Source organism: Mycteria americana, chromosome 3 (assembly GCF_035582795.1).
Source record: "Mycteria americana isolate JAX WOST 10 ecotype Jacksonville Zoo and Gardens chromosome 3, USCA_MyAme_1.0, whole genome shotgun sequence".
NCBI lineage: Eukaryota > Metazoa > Chordata > Aves > Ciconiiformes > Ciconiidae > Mycteria > Mycteria americana.
In genome coordinates, this window is record NC_134367.1 from 100,772,592 (window position 1) to 100,793,441 (window position 20,850).

The 20,850-nt window shown below is 42.8% G+C and overlaps 1 long non-coding RNA gene across 2 annotated transcripts in view; it reads left to right on the forward strand.

Moving 5' to 3' along the window:
• LOC142407794 (uncharacterized) overlaps nt 1-20,850 on the forward strand; it is a 29,135-nt gene that overhangs the window by 3,621 nt on the left and 4,664 nt on the right. For both annotated transcript variants that reach the window (XR_012775052.1, XR_012775053.1), the window contains exons 2-3: nt 17,764-17,879; nt 19,118-19,187. This is a non-coding gene — a long non-coding RNA (uncharacterized LOC142407794). The remainder of the gene's footprint in view (nt 1-17,763; nt 17,880-19,117; nt 19,188-20,850) is intronic.

Consider the following 20,850-nt stretch of genomic DNA (forward strand, 5'->3'; position numbering starts at 1 on the left):
TCCTTCCCAATTTTGTGAGAGAAGAAACTTCACAGTTTACAAGGCTGTGGTCTTTTCAGTAAGCTGATACAAGCAATGCTGACTACATGCCTTGCCCAGCAGTATGTGGTCAAGTGTGTATTAATAAAGAAGAAAACTCTTAGTGGTTTGGCCCAAATTCTTTTGGCTCTATAGGCACTCCTGTGCTGCATGTGGGAATGGGAAGAGAAATACTCTGAAATCCTACTACAGCTGAGTGCAGTTTTAGACTACTATGAAAGGGGTGAGAAAGGAAGATCTCACTCTGCAGGCAGACATCTCTACTGATTTCTCAGCAACTTGATGTTGCTTGAGATCTCCTGTCAATAATAGTGTCCTTCTCAGGGTAAAATTTGGCAGATTGGTTTGCAAAAAGTCCAGCAAATGACAGCAGGAGTGGGGGAATGCCTGAGATCCAGTGCATTTCTCAAGGGCAATCTGGGAGAGTGCCATTGATTTCTCTCTTCCGCGTTTCTTTAAGTTTCTCCCATCTGAGAGCTCTTTGGTATGACATCGCTGAGATGAGTCTCAGCTCTGATTTGACTGCTTGCTCAGCTGGGATGGGTTGCTGAGGTGCCAAGTTCATGGATGGTAATGTGGGTCTCAATGGTATAAATGCCAGCTGACAATACCAACAAGAGTGAAAATTACGTAAAAATTTTTCCACTTTCTGTTCCCTAGGAGCAAAAGACTATGGTAAAGAATATGTCACACCTGAAGATTGTTCCTTTCCTTATAATTTAAAAGTGAAGTATAATGAAGACAAGATTCCTTATTCAGTATGATCCTAGTGGTTAATGAATGGAAGTGAAAGCTCCTCAAAGGACTTTTAGCTTTTTATCTTTGCTGAATCTGTTAGCCACAGAGGTCATAAGAAGGGGTTGCTCACACTTTGGTGTCCCCGTTTGTGTAGATGGGCTTAACTCATGCTAAGGTGGCAGGGTCTGAGTGCAAAATTGTGGTGAGCTTGAGTGGAGTTATTGAAAGACATGCCCACGAAGGGACACCTCTGAGGGGCTGGGCTTGCCTCAGTGAGCAGGCGTGGGGGTTTCAGTGCCTCATCCCCTTTGAAATGGAAAACACTCTCGAGAGTCCTGCCCTGTGGCCTGATTTTCCCAGGTTGCAGACACCTGACAGCTGCTGTTGTGGAGTTGTAAAAGTTTGCTTTAGAGTCTTCACCACTCTGGAACGGCACTTTCCTGCCTTGCCTGGAAAAGGACAGTGGCTTCCCTGTTCTAGAGAACATTAGCAGCTTTGTCCTCCATCATCGTGTATCTCTAAGTACTGGGGTGAATGTGAAACACAGGCTGTTAGGAACAGGAAATCAAGGGACAGACTGAAGTGGTGAATGGGAGTGAAGCATGGGGATAGAAAGCTGCACTGGGAGGGTGGTACATGGGCTGTTAAAGTCACTGTTGTGAACTTAGGCAGGGCTAAGGCTTGTTTGTGTATAAGTCACTGGGACAACTAGCACGAATTTAGTACATTGAGTTGGGTTAAGTCAGCTGTGGAATCCTAGTCGCTGCATGGTATTTTCAAAGCCCTTTGTAATGTAAAGGGAGAAAAATGAACCTGTGTATTAAGTAAACTTGAGAATATATGCTATGGTACCTGCTACTTTCTTCAGACTACGCATCTACAGGGGGTGCTTTTCGGTAAGCTCATGCCACCCATCCTCCAAGTGCCAACTCCTTCAGAAAATTCACTGTAGTAAAGAAAAAACAAAACCAGAAAACAACAGCCCCCCTCCCCAAACAGAGAGCTCTTTAAAACATGAAAGCTGTTTTGAAAAAGCTGACTACTGATCAGTTTTCTCAAAAGCTCAGTATTTTAAAAGAATGTATCCAATTCATCTCAGCACTACAGACACAGGTCCCATAGGGCTTGAGCCCAAGAGCAGTTGGAACAGGTCTTCAGGTACTGTGAATCAAAGCGGCTCTCCTGACACAAATGTAGTAGTGCCAACCTGTGTCATCTTAGGATTTGTGTAAAAGCAGGTCCCTTTAATAGAAAGCCAAAATCATGTTCTAATACAGTAACTGCCTTTTGAACCTCAGCTAATTTTTGTGATTTTTGCCTTTGTTAGCTGTTTTGACCTCTTATGTAAGCTTGGGTAATGGTGCTTGGGGAAGGGGAAAACAAAATCTTTGAAAAGAGGAAAGTAAACCAAACACATCTATTTTGAAATGATATGAAACAGCTGACTTAGTATTGCCAGATTCTTGTTTTAGAACTGATGAACAATTTGTCTGTCCCTAATTCCGTCTTTTTTTTCTTTCTTTCAAAATGTTCTTTTATTATTGCAGCTTCTGAGATCACATAAATTCCTATAAGCCTGTCCTTTTCTGAACTGTTACACTATGCTGTTCCTTCAAGAGATGCTGCTTAGACACTGATGCAGGATGACTCCACATGCGTACCCCTCTGCTCTTCTCCCCCAGCCTCCCAGCAGGTTCTTTTTACTCTCTTCTGACCCTTTTGCTATTGCAAAGGAGCAGAATTGGGTCCCAGTTGCCCAGTTAAGACCTCCTCAGGTGTAAAGCGGTGGAGTAGCTACTACAATCTCTCTCTCTCTTCCCAGACAAGGAAGCAGGAGGGGTCTGGGTTGGAAACGTTTCAGAGCCAACAGCAGTGTTATAGTGCTCTGCTGGCTTTCAGCTGATGTACGGTTCTGGAGTGAGTGTGGCTAGATGATGTTTGCTAAAATAGCCCCTGCGGCTGAAGATGCACAAGTCCTTTCATGGCAGCAGCTGAAACGGCTGAAGAGATTTAATGTCTCTGTACCCTGCACCAATTGCAGTGACTAACCCCTACTGAAGGCTACAAACTTCTCTGTGCTGCCGGTTGTGCTTCTCTTGATACAAGTCCCAATTACCAATTTCAGTCAAAATGAGCTGGGCTGGCACAGACCAACATTTAAATTGCTTGAATTATCTGGGCTTTTGAATGAAACAGGCTAGGGATGACCAGCAAAGCAGCTCATCCAGCAGATCTAGGGAGGCAATAACCCTTGGCAGAAGGGCAGTGATGAGTAACTGGCACTGGGTTAGAGCCTGTAGCCTCTTCAGCTGGCACTGCTGCAACTGGAAGAGGGTGGCTACGGACAGCCCAGGCTGTCCAGCTTCTGCCAGTGAGCTGGGGCCCGTGTTCACTGCTGGACCCTTGCCTTTGCTCCCCGGGGTAAGTCTAGGAGGGGATGCTGGATAATGATCTCTCTGCTCAGCATGTTTACCAGGCGACAAAAAATGCAGCGGTCCTTTCTCTCCCCTCAGAATAAACAAATCTTGTGGCATACCCTTAATGCACTGCTGGCAACACCAAAACAGTGTGTGGCAACTTTTGCCACACTGCTGTGTGGGACAAGGTAGAGCTACAGATACCCTGGACCAAATGTCCTCTTTCATGCTGTTCCTAGGATCTCAGCCCTTTGTATTGCTGCTTGGCTTCCCAGAGAGAAGAGAAAATAATTTTTCCCCTCTTCCTCGCCTTGCCACCCAGTTTGGAAGGTGCTATAAAAGCCCTCTCCTTCACCTGCCTCCATTCCCTCTCAAGAATGAAACTGCACTTAAAGCTTCCTCTCTTCTCTGAACAGTCTTAAAATCTCTTCCTTTCGTCAGCTCATAGTTAACCCTTCTTCTCACTGGTGAGCAGGTACTTCAGCAGTATCCTGCTAGACACCTAAGGGACTGTATGTCTGTAACTAACTCTTCTCTGGCAGTACCAAAAGAATTTACAGTCTGAGCCTCTTAAAATGCTTACATCACTTGTTTTTGTGTTTTGCAGAGAACTACTGAAATGATAAAAATAATCTGGGAGCTCTAGTTTGCCATTCACTATTTGACATTTGCATTTCTGTTTCTGTCATAAACCCAGGCCAACCAGGCTTAATCACATTCATGTTCGATTGCTACATCTCACAGATCCAGTAGCTGTCACACAGATGTTAATGGGAGATTTTCTGCAGCAGGCCTTAGCACAGGCAGAGGAAAATCTTCAGAATTTGGCCTGTTGATTCCTCCTGTTGGTAACAGCTTCCTAGGTTTCTCCTCAAAACTTCCAGCCTTGTTTTCCATTTATTTAAATGAGAATTGTATTGCTAAACTTTGCAAACATTTTGACTAAAGCTGGTTACACTGATAGTTTTTCTGGCATGATTTTTGTACAGACTAATCTGTTCTCACTTGCTTGGGCTAGCATGATCCCTGGGGAGTGTTTTGCAGGTTGGGATCGGTGGATGCGGGTTGTACTTGCCCAGCTCAGCTCCCCTGCCCTGGAATGCCTCTCCCCTGCAGCCAGTCTGAACAAGACCCCAGCTCCTGTGGGGAACAGAGGTGTGAGCACAGCTACTGCTGTGAGGTCCCCTTGACAGGAAGAGTCCTCTTCACCCATGGCTGGTCCCTCTGGAGTCCATGGAGAGCACACAGGACTGAGCAAAAGTCTTTGATCTTGCTTGTTTCTTAATCAAAAATAACAACAAATGAACCATGGTTGGGCTGTCAGAATTTCGGTTTCAGACTTGTTGCTTGAAATTTCAAGTAAGACACTCTCGTTTCAAGTGAATTCATTAAAACGTTATTGCACCTATGGCATTGACGTCTTTTGGGTAGCATGGCAGAGTTGGTCTACAAATAACGTTGGAAGGGTCTCTCTACCCTATATGCCAAAAGGAATCACATGATTCTCTCCAGGCCAGCCTGAACCCTGAACTTCTCCAGATAGCGTGTGGGACACACAATAGCTAGACATAGCCCCCTAATTATGGCACAGTGTGCTTAGAAGTTGATAGCAATATTTTGAGATACATTCTTGGAAAATGTATCTTGCTAACTAGACATCTTTTAAGTAAGTTTTTACTGGTGTCAGTACTACACATAACTATGCATTCAGGAATTGGAGCGAAAGCCAGGATGCAAAAGGAAGCGAGTGCACTGATGGTATCCCTTAGCTAAAATAGCAGATGCATTATGCAGATCAGCTCCAAGAAGGGTAAACATGTGTCCAAGGTCACTGCTTCACCCTTGGCTGACTGAGGTCCTTAGGGGAATTTTGGTTTTGCCAGAGTGTATTTAGAGTCTCTGAGAGTTGCACATCATTTCCCAGGTGCCTCTTGTTTTCTGAAGTCCAGCTTGAGGCTCCGTGTTCCAAATTGCCTCTTTCATAATCAGCTTTGGCAAACTGTGCTGCAGAAGTATTCTGTGTTTTCGTGGACCCTCCACACAGGAAAAAAAAAGCTTGCGTTCCTGAAAAGAGACCATAAATGAGAAGGGTACTGGTGCGAGTACGGACGTGCATTATCAAGTATTGACAAATTTCTACTGATTTCTGTTTAGATAAATACGTCTCTAGAAGGTCAATAAAAGGAATAAACATTACATTTTTAGAAGGGAATCAGCTGTTGCACAATTTCAGCTTGTCTTGATTGTGGGTGAGAAGAATCTCACTATAGTTTCTGAAACTGCCTTGAAGCATTGCAATATTTTTTTTCCTCCACCTCTTCCTATCTTTCTGAATAAGCTGCTTCCTGCCACTCCAGAACGGCCAGTGCCACCCCTTAATTTACAGTTAGGAATGCAGACACGAGGGAAGGCGAGGGGATGAAATATGGTGTCAAGTTTGTATCTGCTCACATTTCACACACTAAGGAGGCAAGCCCCTTTGGCCAGTTGCCATGGGGAATTTTCTTGCAGAAGTAAATAACTCAGAACAGAAAGCACTCAGATTCATACTACCCCAGCTGCAGAATGTCATTAAGTCTCAAAGGATGCTATGTGCATTGTGTGAAAGGAATTTTGTAATCTGGCTATAACTGCAGTTGCAAAACTATGCTTGAGTTTAAACCTTTATTTTAAACTTTTAATTATTGGCTTGTTTCTTGCGTGCTGATTAAAGCACACATTGTCTTATAAATGGTTTCTATTTTTAAACCACAAAAAGGTTTAGATTAGATGTTTCAATAGTGGATGAGTGGTTGATTTTGTTTTGTTTTCTTGTTTCTTCCTATGCCAACTGCATTCTAATCTCCATTTCCTAATTCACTTTTTAAGGATGCTTGAAAAGAGAATTAAATCTACCAAGGCACTCAAAATACCATGTAGATGGCTTTTTATTTTAAAGTGTCATTCATTACATGACTTTCTGACCCCAGTAAGCTTCACAAACTTGGGGGGGAGGGTTTTTTTTCTTTTATTTTTCTACTTTTTTGTTGTTGTTGTTGTTTGTTTGTTTGCTTAAAATGTCTGAGAAGAGAAAGCACAGGCACCTCTCTTCCACTATTAGCCAATTCTTTTTCAGTCGGAGTTACATGAGTGTGGCATCCATGAAGTTGGTCCTGGTATACATCGGAGGAGACTCACACTGTGGCTTCACAGTACCAGAGGGCAAAATAGCGATTCTTCTGTTTTGGTGGGGTTTCTTGTAGTGCTAGTACTTCAGCTCAGATTTGATGAAGACGTGGGGAAGATGTATGCTTTTAGCACTGATTAAAAACCAGCATTTGAAATAAAACCTGTTAGCTGGATAAAACAAATATCTGCTAGAAAAAGACATTTTTAAAGTTGCCATTGAGTTGGTTTCTACACCTTATGGCACATTCTACATCAATGGCACAACTTACATTACAGCTTTTCTTTAAGTATTTTGGTTTTTGTCTCTGGGGCAGTAGATGCCAGGAATTGCTTGGAGAAAGGCTGATGCCTGTGTAGCTGCGATCATTAAACCATGGGTTCATACAGTGCTTTGCATAAGTGCATCGAGCAGCCCATGCCAGGATGTTTTAACTGAGGTGGTCTTTGCACCAACTGATGGCTAAGACTGTAGTGACTGCAGGGTGCCTGGATAGCAGCAGGGCAGGGGATGTGTCTGCTGACCAAAGCCCAGAGACCTGTGCCCCCATGGCTCCCACAGACTTTCCTCTTGTCCTGCAGAGTGGTAAGGGCTTGCTGCCAGGTCTGCCTCAGATGCGTCACGTCGGAGGAACCAAGGCTTGGCTGCATTACACGCTCCCAATCTCATGTCCCCACCTGTAATGACCTCTCGTTAACAAAACTTTCAACCTAAGCTTTAAACTGCTTTGTACTTTGTGGTCAGAGGGTAAAATTCAGGCCAGAGCCTGCCAGTTTCTAAGCATCCCGTGTGACGCTCAGTGGCTCTGTCAAACTTCCTTGCAACCCAGAGAAAGTGGGGTTAGAAATAAAAATACCACCTGGGTGGGAGAGAGAGCACGTGCGTGTGTGTCTGTCATTGTCCGTTAGCTCCCCGAGCTGCAGTTTGGTGAAACGTGTACCGAGCTGTATGCCAGGAGACAGTACATCCTGCTCCCAGCTCTTTCCCCCGACTATTTTTGTGCTCTTCACAACTGTTATTAAGCAAGACCACAGAGTTTTTTTACAGCATAAGCAGAAGAGGTCTATCCTGCATTTTAGGGCTGTGATGTGTCAATAACCCACACTGAAATATAGGTATATGTAATGTCTTTACGTAATCTGAAGAATGTGCCCTGGGATAAAAAGGAATTTGGATGCTGTTAATGTTTTGTTTAATGTTTGATGAAACAGATCAGCTCGTTATTGGATTCCATCTCCTCTCCCTGTTTCATTTAAAATGCTTCCTATAAAGTTTTTAAAGAGCTGCACTTCTGATAATAGAAGGACTAACTATGTTTTACTTTGGTTTTGTTGTGGCATGGGTTGCATGGGACATCTTAGACTGGGCACAAAGCAATGCTACTCCAGGTTGTTCTGCCTAAGCTAATAGAGCCAAGCAAATGCAAACCTCCTGACCTCAGCGTGGTGCGTCTGACTCTGTGCTCGGGTCTCTGCTCTCTTGAGAGTCTCTGCAATGTCATCTTTATTAAAGCTGACAAGCCAAAATATTTCTTCTGGATCTAATTGTTATTACTATAATACTGGACAAGAATACACTTGTAAAAATGACAGATTTTTAAGGATGCCTTTGCCCAAAATTTGAACCAATGCTATATTTAAGCCACTATCTGCTTGTTTTGCTTTCTATGGAGCTTTATTCTTTATGCTTAAAATGCATGACTGTGTATATTGCTGATTTCAGCAAGATTTGTTGAACTTTAAAGTTAGCAATTTCTATCCTGAGTTATTTCCTATGCACAATTAAATGTTATACATGAATGAGAAGCCTCATATTCATTTTTGTATTGCATTTAAGCAACATTTTGGGGTTTTGATGCCCAGTTTAGACCCTCTTGAAAGCATTGAGTAACTTCATTTCCTAGACTGAAAAATTTTAAGGATTACATTTCAACAGGGAGATGAGGACCAGATGGTATAGGTGGGACAGTGCAGTTTGTAACTTATGAAGGAGACAGCTGAAAACAAGAGGGGTTACACAGAGTGCATGGTAAGTAGTGCGCTCCCGAGGATGGACGTGGGGACTATAACCGGGTCTGCTCTGGGGTGTACCTGTGCCTGCATGTCATGCTGTGGGAATCCCTCTATGGAAATCTCTTTGGCTGTTTAGATCTGTGTGGTAGACCTATCGAGGACAGACTGCTGCCTCCTTTTGAGAATACAATGGTCCAATTTCTCAAAATTTTTCTGTATAAATCCAAGGTGATAATCAGAGTAAGTAAGAGGAAAATTTGGCCTTTATTTTATTCCTCAGTTTTTCCTTGATCTCGGGCCCTTTTGAGTTGTACTCTTCTTTTTTTCCTGGGGATTACTGTCAACTGAAGCCCAAGGTTTTGAGGAAGATGGGGAAAAACAAGGAACTAAATCGCCTCAGAGTTATTTGAGTATACTTTTAAAACATGGAGTAAGCAGTAAGAAAAAGGAAGTTAATGACCTATTTCTAGGAGATGAGGCAGACCATAGATTTTGAGGAGTGGAGCTGAATTGCCCCATAGCAGACAAAGTTGTTGCTGAAGAGCCCTGTTTCCCCTTTTGATATTCACTCATCCCTTTTTAAGATATCTTTGTGGACTCTCAATCTGGCAGCCAATGCAGAGTTAACAAAACAGTGTTAAAATTTCCCTTCATGTTTATGAGGATGAAATTTTAAAATGTCAGGGCTGCGGGGGAAGACAAGGCTAGACGAGAGCCCTTGGGATAGCCAACTGTGGCTGGGGGTGGCAGGGGCGGCCGCTGTGCCCGCAGCACCACTGGCCCTGTGGGGCTGGGCTGGGGCGTTTCACTCATTCAAAGTGATTCAGATTGCTGTTGTGGTTATTTGGCTGATCTGCTTCAGCTGTTGGGCTGACTGTGTACGCGCAGATGAATGTGTGTGTGCGTGTGTGTAAGTGGAGCAAGTTAGGGAGCAAACGCAGAGCGGGTCAGCTGGCAGGGTGAGTGGTGGGGCTGGGGCTGGGCTGAGCAGCAGGTAGGACTGGGTGCAGGGCAAGCAACAGGGTGTCTGTTTAGCCTCCCAGTTTTACACAAGTGCATGTGGATGGAGAAGTTGTGTCCAAAACTTTCAGGTTCCTCTTTGACCCTTTCTGTAATACAGGACAAATCCTGCTTCTTGTCATGTCTTGGTTTTCTTCTCTAAGGGAGAAATACTCTTGGAGATGTATGAATGAAAGGCTTGATCCGTGCCCCACTCCCTCCCTGTGCATCGGCACAGCTGGGGGCAAGGACCTCTTCCTCGAGAGGCAGACAGCTCTGCTCCATGCTCTCTCCACGCCTCACACAGCAGTAGGAACAGCAAACCCCAGTCTCTGCTGCTTTCCTTTCCAGACCCACCCTTTTCCCTTCCTTGCAGCAGGAGTGAGCCTCAGCCCCTCAGCAGAAACCTGACCTGCAGCCTTGCCAGGCTCCCCTCTTCTTCCCTCCATCACCTGCCCGATGCCGCTGCTGGGCTCCTGTCATCCCTGCAGGGAGAATGAGTTATTTTGTCTTCCCTGAAGCAGCAGATATGGGTTTTGCCTGCACACCCGTAATAGTTGCTCTGGCTCAGCTCCTGTCCCGGGTGCACTGCAGGGCTCCTGCAACAGCCAGGATGAGGCTTCCCATGCAGTGCCAGCACTATGGATGGGCTGGAGGAGATGGGCCAGGGTGGGAATGAGGAGGGTTGCTTGTGCATTGCTAGGAAAGATCCTGGCCATGGCGGAGTACAGTGTCTAAGCAGCCTGTGGGGAAAGTGTCATCTGCCAGAAGATCCTCTGTGCAGTCTCGTGCTTACAGCAGTGCAATGCAGAGTCCAGAGTGTGGGGATGGGGTTTAACACTGATTTTTGCTGCCTTGGGTTGGACTGTCTGTCCTTCGCTCCTTGCAGTCTCCACTGCCAGTTTTGGGTAGGATGCCTTGAAATAGGTGTTGTCAATAAAGAGGACATGCCTGATTCTATTACTGCACCGTTAGATCCACTGAGCAATGGTAGAGATTTTTCCTTCCATTGAGAAAAGTCAGTGCTAATTTAGGTAATTCTTTTACTTATGCGTTAGCATTACTCAGGATACGTTTAACTGAATGTCATGACACTGATTTTTTTCCTCCACCAGGTTTTCTCTTTCACAGATATGAAACCTTTAGTTGTCCCTTTTGACAAATGCCACAGGGTTATTGAGAGTTGTTAGATTACTGTTGTAAGTAAGGATTTGTGATGTGATGCCTCAACATGGATTTGACAACATCCAACGACTGGATTGTGTGTACCACTCATCACAAGTGTCTCATTATGTTGGTTGGGAAAGAAAGTGTGGTGGTGTTGGCTTTCTTTTCCTGCACCCCAGGAATTAAAGGAACTGGCAATAGGCTGTATGGATTTTGTATAACAAGTTAATGTTTTAAACATTTATTTGTTTGTCTGGAATACGAGCTACCAGTACTTTTGTCGTTGTTGCTGTTGTTAAGTTACACACAAGTGTTTCGTTATGAATTGACACTCCTAAAAAACCTCCACTGGTTTGAAAGATTTTGCTGAATCTTCTTTTCTCCCCCCTTTTTTTTTTTTAACCCTCCCCCCTTACTCCCTCTCCTCCATGCACTTCCTCCCCAGGGCAAAGGGAGATTATAGAAAATTATTCTGTGATAATAGGTCTAGAAATGGCAAATGATGATAATGAAAGAACACAAATGGGATCTTTGATTAGAATTGCTCTGATGGCTTGTAATTTTTGTGCACCCATCTTTACACAGATGCATTGTCCAGTAGGGTGCATTTTTCATCGTGCATGCTGGTCTCTTCAGTGTGTGCCAGACCTCTGAAAACTACCCTGGTTTTCACTCTGTAACAACATGCGAGTCCTAAGGAGATCAACTTTTAGGGAATGTTTTCATTCCTTTTGACCGTGGAGAAGTTAGTCTATTGCGTGGGTGCTTTTAACTCTTTGCCCTGGCAGTGTGTCCCAAGAGCAGCAGCCCGGGTGGCTCAGCCTCCCACGCAGCCTTACATCCACAATGGGCAGGCACGGGCAGCGGGAAGGAGAGGAAGCTGGTCCCATTATCAGGATCTTATTATGACTTTTGCTTTTTAAATTTCTGATGGTGCCAGCAGAAGGATTTCAAGTGAGGGTGCTGGCCTTTCTCAAGGCGTTTATATAATTTCTTTCTGTAAAATGTAAAAACCTACAAACTAGTCTGTCCTTGTCATTGCTGTCGTAAGGGCTGCCCGTCGAAATATGGGGAGTGTTGGTTAGAGTGGCTAAAAGATATGGCTTCTGAAAATATTTCTGAAGCTAGGGAGCCAGGTTTTGTCCTGGGCTGCACCCACATAACCTCATTCAACGACAGCATCAGTGCTGCAGGGCTGCAGGAGCGGGGAGCCTGTGAGTGGCAGCTCCGCGTCAGCGGGGGACGGCAGACTGGGGTAGAAGAGGCAGAGAGCCCAAAGCCCCTTTTCCCCCAGCCACCCACTTTCCCAATGGGGCCGTGAGCTTTCTCCACCTCGTCTTCCAAAAAATCTGGTGGTAAATGGGGCGATATTCCTGAGTATGCGTGTGCCTGCTAAAAATATTGTGAAACGCGTGAGAGGGGGCCAGGTGATCTGGGCAGCGTCATCGACACACTTTGGAGAATGAGCTTGCAGGGAATGAAAGAAGGGTGCTGGCTCTCTTAACAAGACTGAATTTGTTTTTCCGTAGCCCTTTGAAATCCTTCTGGCCAAAGGCTTTTAATCGCTACGTGCTTAGGAGGAAATTTAAAGCAACTTATGGTTAGGCTACATTATAGGTTCAAACAGGAGACGTATCAAATACCTGGAAGGAAAGTATGACTATTTTGGTTTGCGGGGCAGCCTAGATTTCGCAGAGGAACGCCGTTTCAAAGCTCTAAGGCAGACACAACAGTTTTCCTGAAATAATACCAGCAGTAATCCCTTCAAACATCCCCAAGTGTATTGGCTCACGTGTATTTTAAAATTCTTTCTCCGTTTTGTTATAAAAACTTGCATATTTCTCTCCCCTTCACCATATGAAAATCTTCTAAGAATTTTTTATGAGCTTTTGTAGACTTCAGAATAAGCTCTCTTTCCCCTCCCCTTCCTTACTTTCTAATCCAATTTAGTCAGATAGTTACTTCAAATCCCTCGGAGGCCTGTAGTTTGTTCATTCTCCCACAGTGCTGAGATTTCCCTCCAGCCCAGCTGGCAGGAGTTTTTAGAAATAACAATATCTCAGGGGGAAGGAGCTGAAGATTGAATGGGGTCTTTTGTCCAGGTCTCTATGAAGCCAGATTAATTATGCATTGCAGAACACAGTTTAAAGCTCTGAATTAGGTCCTCATTGCAATGAAAGGAGAGCACAGGCTTGAAAACTGAAAGAATTCCCATTTCCATCAGAGGGACAGACATATAATGACTGAAAGCAGGAAGAATTTTTGAAAATTGCAATTAAACAGTATTTTGTATTTACCACTCAGTAGCAGTTGTCTTAAGCATTTACAAAAGTGATTCTTTGACATTTTTTCACATGATCGCTCCATAGGTGGCTGGACTTTGAGGATTTTCAAGTCTTTTCTGTGTTACTAGGCTACTCTTGAAAGTACTTGTGCTTTGATGAATGAGAGCAGGTTTTTTTGGCCAGCACTTACCTGAATAGAGGTCTTTAAAACCTCAGCAGTACAATTAGCAGTCGGTCAGATGATACTGATGGTCCAGGAAAAAAGCGAATGGTTTTCTCCTTTACTTCTGGGGATTTTCTAAAGCTGTCTGACCCAGTGTGATGTGCAATAACAACATTTTTCTTGGTTTCCTAATGCACTTTAATTCCAGTTTGAGGAAAGTAGAACTCTTTCACGGATAATAAGTCCATAATGTTATACAGCTGCCAAATAAAAAGTTGTCCACAGGCATTTGTATTCATAAGGGCACTTTCTGTCAGGGTGGGGGATTGTGTTTTGGGTAGGGGACTGGGGCCAAAAGAGGGATAAGGATAAGGAAAAGGTTAGCTATGAAACCTCTTACATTAGAAATGCTTAGTACTCTCAGATATGACCAAACTGGGATAGATGGAGTGTGAGCAAAATAAAATTATTTTCCTTTTTATCATCTTCTTGAAATCCCATATATGGAATAACACTCTGCAAAATAACTACAGCATATTGAACTCTGCAGTTCAATTAATTTTAATTAAAAATTATAAACTGTAAAAATCCAAAGAGATAGCCAAATGCATACTTAGAAGGATAGCAGTGTTTTGGGGCTGAGTAAATAATTTACTGAATCATGCTAGAAAATCCACAAGTAGGAACTTAGTGTAGAAGTCATTTGATACGAATATTGTGCAGGAGAAGCATTTTCTACAGAGCAAACACACATATTAAGTCATAGCACTCTTTAATGGTCAGCTTTATGTGATCAACATAAGCATTGTCTGTTAGCTGCAATCTGTCCAGCTCGCTGTTGTACTGTGAAAAAAATAGCAAGTTCCTTGTTATTAACCTGAGCACAACTGGAACGACTCTGGTAACGTACGTGAGGCTGGCACAGCTCTGTGGGCAGAAGTCCTTCGGTTGTCCTGCTCCCAGGCATGCCAGTTCTGAGGGGTCTCTGAACTAACTGTAGAAATTAATAATGTGTTTGGTCAACATTTGAGGCACAATGTTTGTCCTAGATTGTCTCCACGTTGCTCCTCTGGAAGTGCAAAGAATTTGTTGAGAGCTATGTTGCCCAAAAGCAATTGCTGCTGGCAAGGAGTGGAGGAGTGGCACCTTTGGCAATGGTCTCCTACAGTTTGCCCTAAAGAGGGCACAGCATCAGAGCGAACGTGGCTGTGTAACATCAGTTCCCAACTAGTGTGCAGTTATGGAGGAGCTACCTCCAACTGGCCTAATTCAGAGTCATGCCGTGCTGCTTTATTTTATGGTGTCAGAATGGGGCTGGTTAGGAGGGAGTGAGAAGTGCACTGTAACCTCTTGCTAAGGCACATCCAAGGCCGGTTTACCGTGTACCTGTGCTTCTCTTCGCTTCTGCTTTGGGTCTGCTTTGCCCTTTGGAACAAGAGGCAAAGAGCCTTGTTTTTCTTCTCTCTGTGCTTGTCCTGGAATGAACCAGCTGGAGTAATTAGTACTTCCCAAGTCTTTTCCAAAACTCAAATTGAAATAAGGTTTCTGAGATTTGAAAGGAATGCGAGTGCTTCCTATCGTCATTTCATTTGCAAGCATCTATGCCAGGGAAGGGTGGAAATAGCTCCCACTGACTTGAAGTGCTTGGTGAATACAGGCTCCAGAGAAGTTAATGCCAGGGCTGGAAATACCCAGGTCACCAGGTCCGCAGCAGTGGTCTAGCTCTTAATATCTGCCATCTGAACCTTCTCATCAGTAGGTTTTGGACCACACACTAACTCTGTCCAGGAGGTCTCTAGGAAATATGAACAAAACTCAGGTTTGCCTGATAACTTGCAGAGGAACTGTAGGGCTCACCACACTAGTTACAATGCTGTTCACAAGCGATCTTTTCCGTGTCACTGATCTCGAAATAAAAACAAAAAGTTGTTTTTAAGGTAAGAATACATGGACAGCTAGAGCTGTCCAGAGCCTTTTCCCACAAAACATCTTCTGTTAGAAAGCTGAACAGGATGAAACAATCTGCCAATAGAGGCAAAAAAGGCTTGCTGAGGAAATGTGCCTCTTTTTAAGGAAACCCTTTTAATTGTATACAACACAGCCTGCCTTGCACCAGTCTGCTTAGGAGCTGCCACAGTTAAGGACCCGGGAGCTTCGCTTGGAGGCAGGAGGTCTCTGGGCTTCCAGGTCTGCGTTGGCAAGTCTGCAGGCTTGAGCTCAGCTTTTTGGGGCCCTAGGATAGCTGGGCTCCCAGCCACTGGGCTGAGAGCAAACGAAAGGATTTCACAGTCTTCCAGAAGTGTGCGCTACTTGGTGAATCAGTTTGGAAGTCTGTATATGAGGGAAGCATTTCCATTAAAATAAAATAAAAATAAATAAATTAATCCTCCTGCCTTGAACATATAGTTAATAAAGACTGCAAAGATAATGAAGTTAATGCCAGGGCTGGGAGTATTGCATCAGCTTTTTACCTCTGGATGTCCATTATCTGAACATTTTGGACAATCCTGTCAAAAACATTCTAATAATGATATATATTTAACCCATTTCCTCCTCAAGCTTCAGCTCTTCTGTTTGGAGAATTTTGAGTTTCTCCAGCAGAAGATGAGATATTTTTTAGGGTTCTTAAAAATGTTACTTTAAAAAATTAACTTTTCACTTTTGAAAATCCTGTCTATCTAGTTTGAATTCCTGTTGAAATATATTTCTGTCATTCTTCTCATTGTCCAATTAAAAAAAGAAAGAAAAACTAAGTAGAAAAAACCCTCTAATGTCTGAAAGTGTAAGTGTAAACACTTAATATCAGTAATGTTAATATAAAGCTGAAGACAAGAATTCTGGATGTTAAAATGACGTGAACTTCAAAGCAGCAAACCAGCATTGTCACAGTGACTGATACACGGTTGTGTCTGTTAGTGGGAGATAAGGAAAGTTTTTAGTGATAGTTTGTTTTTTCTCTCCTTTCTAAGCGGACCTTGAAGTTATTTTCCTGAGTCCTGTGAGGACAGTTTGATATGCCCTAAAAACGCCTAGCTTTGTCTAGTTTCACTATAAAATCCTGGACCTTCAACACTTGAAATTCTGACATGTCCCTATACGTGGATGTAGGGGCTCAGCTGCAGTGTTCAGCAGTTTAGGCCCAAATAGCCCTCGTCTCTTAGCTGGACTATTTGCTTTCATGTCAAGAACCGTGCTGTTGCCACTCAAAGCTTTTTTTTTGTGCTGTGGGATTTTTACGTGCATTGCTCTTACTGGACTAGTTTAGTTTCTGAGTTGTGCATATGTGCAGTTGTAAAGAAATCAAATGTTACAGCTGGAAACTGTGAGATCAGCCTCGTTGCTGCCCCGGCCTCCCATTTACCATGAAAACAAACACAGCTCTCTTCTCATGTCTGCCAGCAGGAAGGGGGTGGGGAGGCAGGCAGAGAGGCAGGGGAAAGTTTTTTCTTCAAAAAGGAAGAAGGTCAACTATTTTGGGAAACTAAAACCACTCAGCAATTAGAAGAATTCTTTTCTCTCTGCTCAGTGATTAGAGAAGTCTGCAGGCAAGCAGTAATTGCTGCAAAGAGTAGAGCTCTGCAGACGGATGAGAGGTAAATGCATCTCTTTGCCTTTGCAGAAACATGTCTTTACAGAAGATGAAGTGGATAACACAACTGTGCTGTGCCAACAGTTAAACTCTAACACAGAGTCTATAAATCTCTGCACCGGATAAGTCGGTTCTTCAGGTACAGTTAGTCAGCTGATGTGCTGAAGGCAGAGGCTGCGTGACTGATTTCCACCCGCTGCTTCTGACGTCTCTGTGGGACTTGCTGTGTTTCTTAAGGCTGCATCCACCTAGGACAGGGAAAGAAATAGATCTTGGAGAAATTCTTACTCTCAGGGTGGAAAACAATGAAAAATCAGAATTCAAACTGTAAAAAAAATAAATGCCAAAGCTGGGAAGTTCCTTATTTGCCTGAAGAAACTGCAGAATATCTGGTTAATGCAGCTTTGTTGTGGAGTCCTTAGGCTAGCCCTGCACCTCCTGCCAGGAGTTCAGGTGTCTCTGCACTCTTCTGGCAAGCAGAGCCTCAAAGGAGTCCATACAGAAAAATATAGACACGGTCCTCATGACTCTCTTTCATGTGTTTGTGAGTGCCCTTAATTTCTTTAGGTTTCACCTCATGCCAATCAATAGTTAGAAAATTCTAGTAAGGTAGGATCTGAAAAGTATATTTTTGAAATGACTTATTAAAGTTGGTCTTCTGTTCTGCCAATGGGTTTTCATGCAATCAAGATTCCCTCGTATTTTTTAAGACATTAATTCCAAAGCCTGATACTTTTTGTTCAAGAATTTTTTTTTTCTCAATAGGTGCATTACTTTTCTGTGTCTATAGTTATAATTTGTTCCCTCCATTCTTGGTGCTTACATTGAAAATACCACCAGACTGCTGTTTACAGTCCTTTGTCTGAGAGCTCTTAGATGTTCTATAAATGTGTTTATACAGAAAATTAAATAATAATCTGTTACAAAGCATTGCTCAGCTCAGAAACTTCCCTAGTTTTCATCATATGGTTCTGGTAATCTGATGCTCAACTGACTGTAGTATTCCATGTAGGATCATATGGGAACTGTATAAAATTGGACCATTAAAATGTCCAGTCTGTACTATCTCAAGATGCATATGTGCGTGCAACACAAAGTTGTATTGATCTTTGCAGCTGTGTTGCAAGCTGTTGTATAATTGGCTTTCTGCAATCACTCCTAGGTGTCCTTTGTTCTTCATTCCTTGAGTTTTTTCATCTGATTGTGGACATACGCTAGGATATCTTCTTCCAGATGGATTCAACTGTTTGTGTAGTCTTCTAGTGGCCATGCCTCTCTTTTGTTCAGTAGTATCTGCGGAAAGCGTAAGTTTCCACTTCTCCCACATCCTTTAGGAAGAACTATTGTACTGTACACAGAACTAATTTGGCTCTCTTTCTCCTCCGTGCTTTCAGCAAGGGTTTAGCCAAAATACATAGGAACGAGATTCAAATCATGCTGTTCAATGTACCTATCTTGTGGCTGTCAGAAGTCAGTGCCTCAGTGTAGATGCGTCCTGGAAGGCACAGTGAGTCCACACCACCAACAGGGAGTTCATAGCCTTTTCTTTGTCTTAACTGGAGCTCCTCCTGCAGCATTCGTGATTTTCTCAGCCTCTGGAGCAACTGTTTCTTTTCTCCGTCTTGAAGATAAAATAATTCCCACTCAAAATGTATTCTAATTGAGATTTGTGTTGCCCTCTCCATTTACCTGCAATACAGTGCCTGTTCACTGGCTTTACAGGCAGTGAATGCTGTATTCGAAGAGGAATACAGTGACGAATGGCCAGCAAGAGCCCTGAGAGTAAGATCCTTCCCTGGTGTTGGGTGTGCACAGCCTTCTCAGGCCATGTCTGCAATAGCCTTTTCTTCCCAAAATTCCCATTGTTATTACCACCATTTCTGCTTCAGACATGGTGTGAAGCAAAAAAGTTCTTTGGCTACTGCTGATTTTATTACAGCATTTCCAACCTTTTCAGAGCAAGTTGTGACAATATTTGCAGCATCGTTGTGTTAAAAGTTATCTTTACGTTTTATTATTTTCATTAAGTATTTCAAATATATACTATATTAGATAATATAAAATAATACGATATTTTAATATAATTTTTTAAAATTAAAAAAGTTATGTGTCTGCTGTAGCATTTTGCTGCCAATAGTAGCATGGAATGGAGGGGAAAAAAGTATTTGGGAGATCTGGTGTGTCCAGCATCTGAGATAGCTGTTTCATTTCTGTCAGATCTTTTTGAGATTACATACCCTCATTACAGAGAGTTAAAATACTTTGAATATTACGGGGCGGAGGAGGAGGGGGAGATTTTAGCCAACAGTCAGATAGTTGTCTCAAGTCTTTCATCTGACAATGCTTGTGCCTTTCCTGTGCTGATCACAAGATCATTAGATTATCTACGAAGACAATTAGTGAGGCTGATACTAGCCATAAAATTCTCTGTCACCTGTTGAGATTACTATGTGTTTGTCAGCTCCTACATGATTAGGTTAAATTGCCAGTTCATTGGGATGCATAATTATTCCACCTCAAGATCATTCTCTTATTTTTTCAGATGTCTCTGTGATGGGACTACCACAAGGCAGGAGTACTACTGGAAGGTCTTGGAGCAGATCCAGCCAAAGGTTAAAAAAATGGCTATTACTATAATCCAAAACATTTATTCTTTCATTGCTCATCTTCTCTTCTCAGATGTCATCCTATGAACGCAGTATGACACATCAAAAAACCCCAACGAACCAATCCAACAAATATTTGATCACAGTAGGTGCATGATTCATGAGGCATTTTTCTGCCAGCATATGGACATGTTGGTTTTGTCCTGTTTATTATTAACTACTTGGAATCTTACAAACTTCTCTAATATTGCACTTCTTCAGTGTTTATTTTGGAGACTACAGTTTTTCCTTTATTTGAGATGCTATAAACAATGTAATTTCATGAATCACTATGCCGTAGGGACTGGTATAGTTGTTTTTAATAGAAGTCACTGGCATCCATAAGTTGTTTCTCACTAATGGGTGGAGATTTATTGTGGGTTTTCTCACTGTAGCCTAGGAAAGTCCATGGTGTAAGTCTAAGATAGCCCGATCCAAAGTGGATGCCAATCAGTAAAGGTAAAATGCATTTCACCTACACTTAATGGTCTAAATTTGGCTTTAGAGGCACATGAGTAATTTACTCCCCCCCCCCCCCCCCTTTTTTTTACCATTAATAGAAGAAGGCCTGTGTCCAGAGGGTGATTCATCTGAACTATGTAAACCACCTAAAATTAGGATGAGATGATTGCTGTCTGGTAGTCCCTAATTTTCTCTGTTGAATAGTGTGCAGGAATCCTAGATGGGGTTTAGAGGAGGTACTCAACTTTTACACAGGTAAAAGCAGACGGGATGAATCTTGCCAACAAAGACAGCCATAGCATTCAAACAAATGTAAACGCTACTACTTCAAGTACCTTCTCACACTCTAAAATGGAGTGAGATTCAAAGAGGAAGGAACTGGCATACACCACTGAAATACTTTTTGGCACATATTTCTGAGAAATGTAGAGGGATTTAATGAAAGTATGGTCCTAAATGAAAAAGGAGCCTTCTCTATTCAACCTAAGTACAAACACAACAGTACATCATAATTCATTGACTGGTTGCACAAAATTAAAGTGATTAACCTGGAATGTAAAACGGATCACAAAACTTGTGGTAGTTCTGTATTGCTACTTTCTGAGTGTGCAGAAGCTGCAGTTTAGAAGAGGGCATTCTAGTGAACATCTTCTGTTTCAGAAAGCAGGACTGAAACTTTACCAGGGGATGAGAGTTTGCTGCGCTCTGTTCTGATGAAAATCCTTGTAGTGAGCCTTAACATGATGATGCTGAGAAACTGAGGAGCAAACTGGTGAAAATAGCTATTTTCACAGTGCTTTCCACCAGTCACCCAGCTTTCCTAAATCCATCATGCATTTTGGCTGTAAGGCAAGTAGTCTGTGTTTTCTGAAATTGAGGTTCAACCTTATGAAAGTGTTGTAATCATGTTTTGAAGATTAGATACTAAAATAAATTCTCTTCTTTCAGTAATGATTTTGAAAAGTGTGCATGTTCCTAAACCTTTATGACTGCTGCTGAAGTCAATGGTACCAGTCAGAAGGTGGTTTATTGCAAAGGGTTCATTTCAGGACTGGGTTTTCACTCTGGTTTATATGGTCATAACTTGCTTTCTTACTCATGTCAGCATCTAAGTTGGTTAATTTCTGTTTTCCATAGCAATGTATTAAAAGCACAGGTGGTCACATTC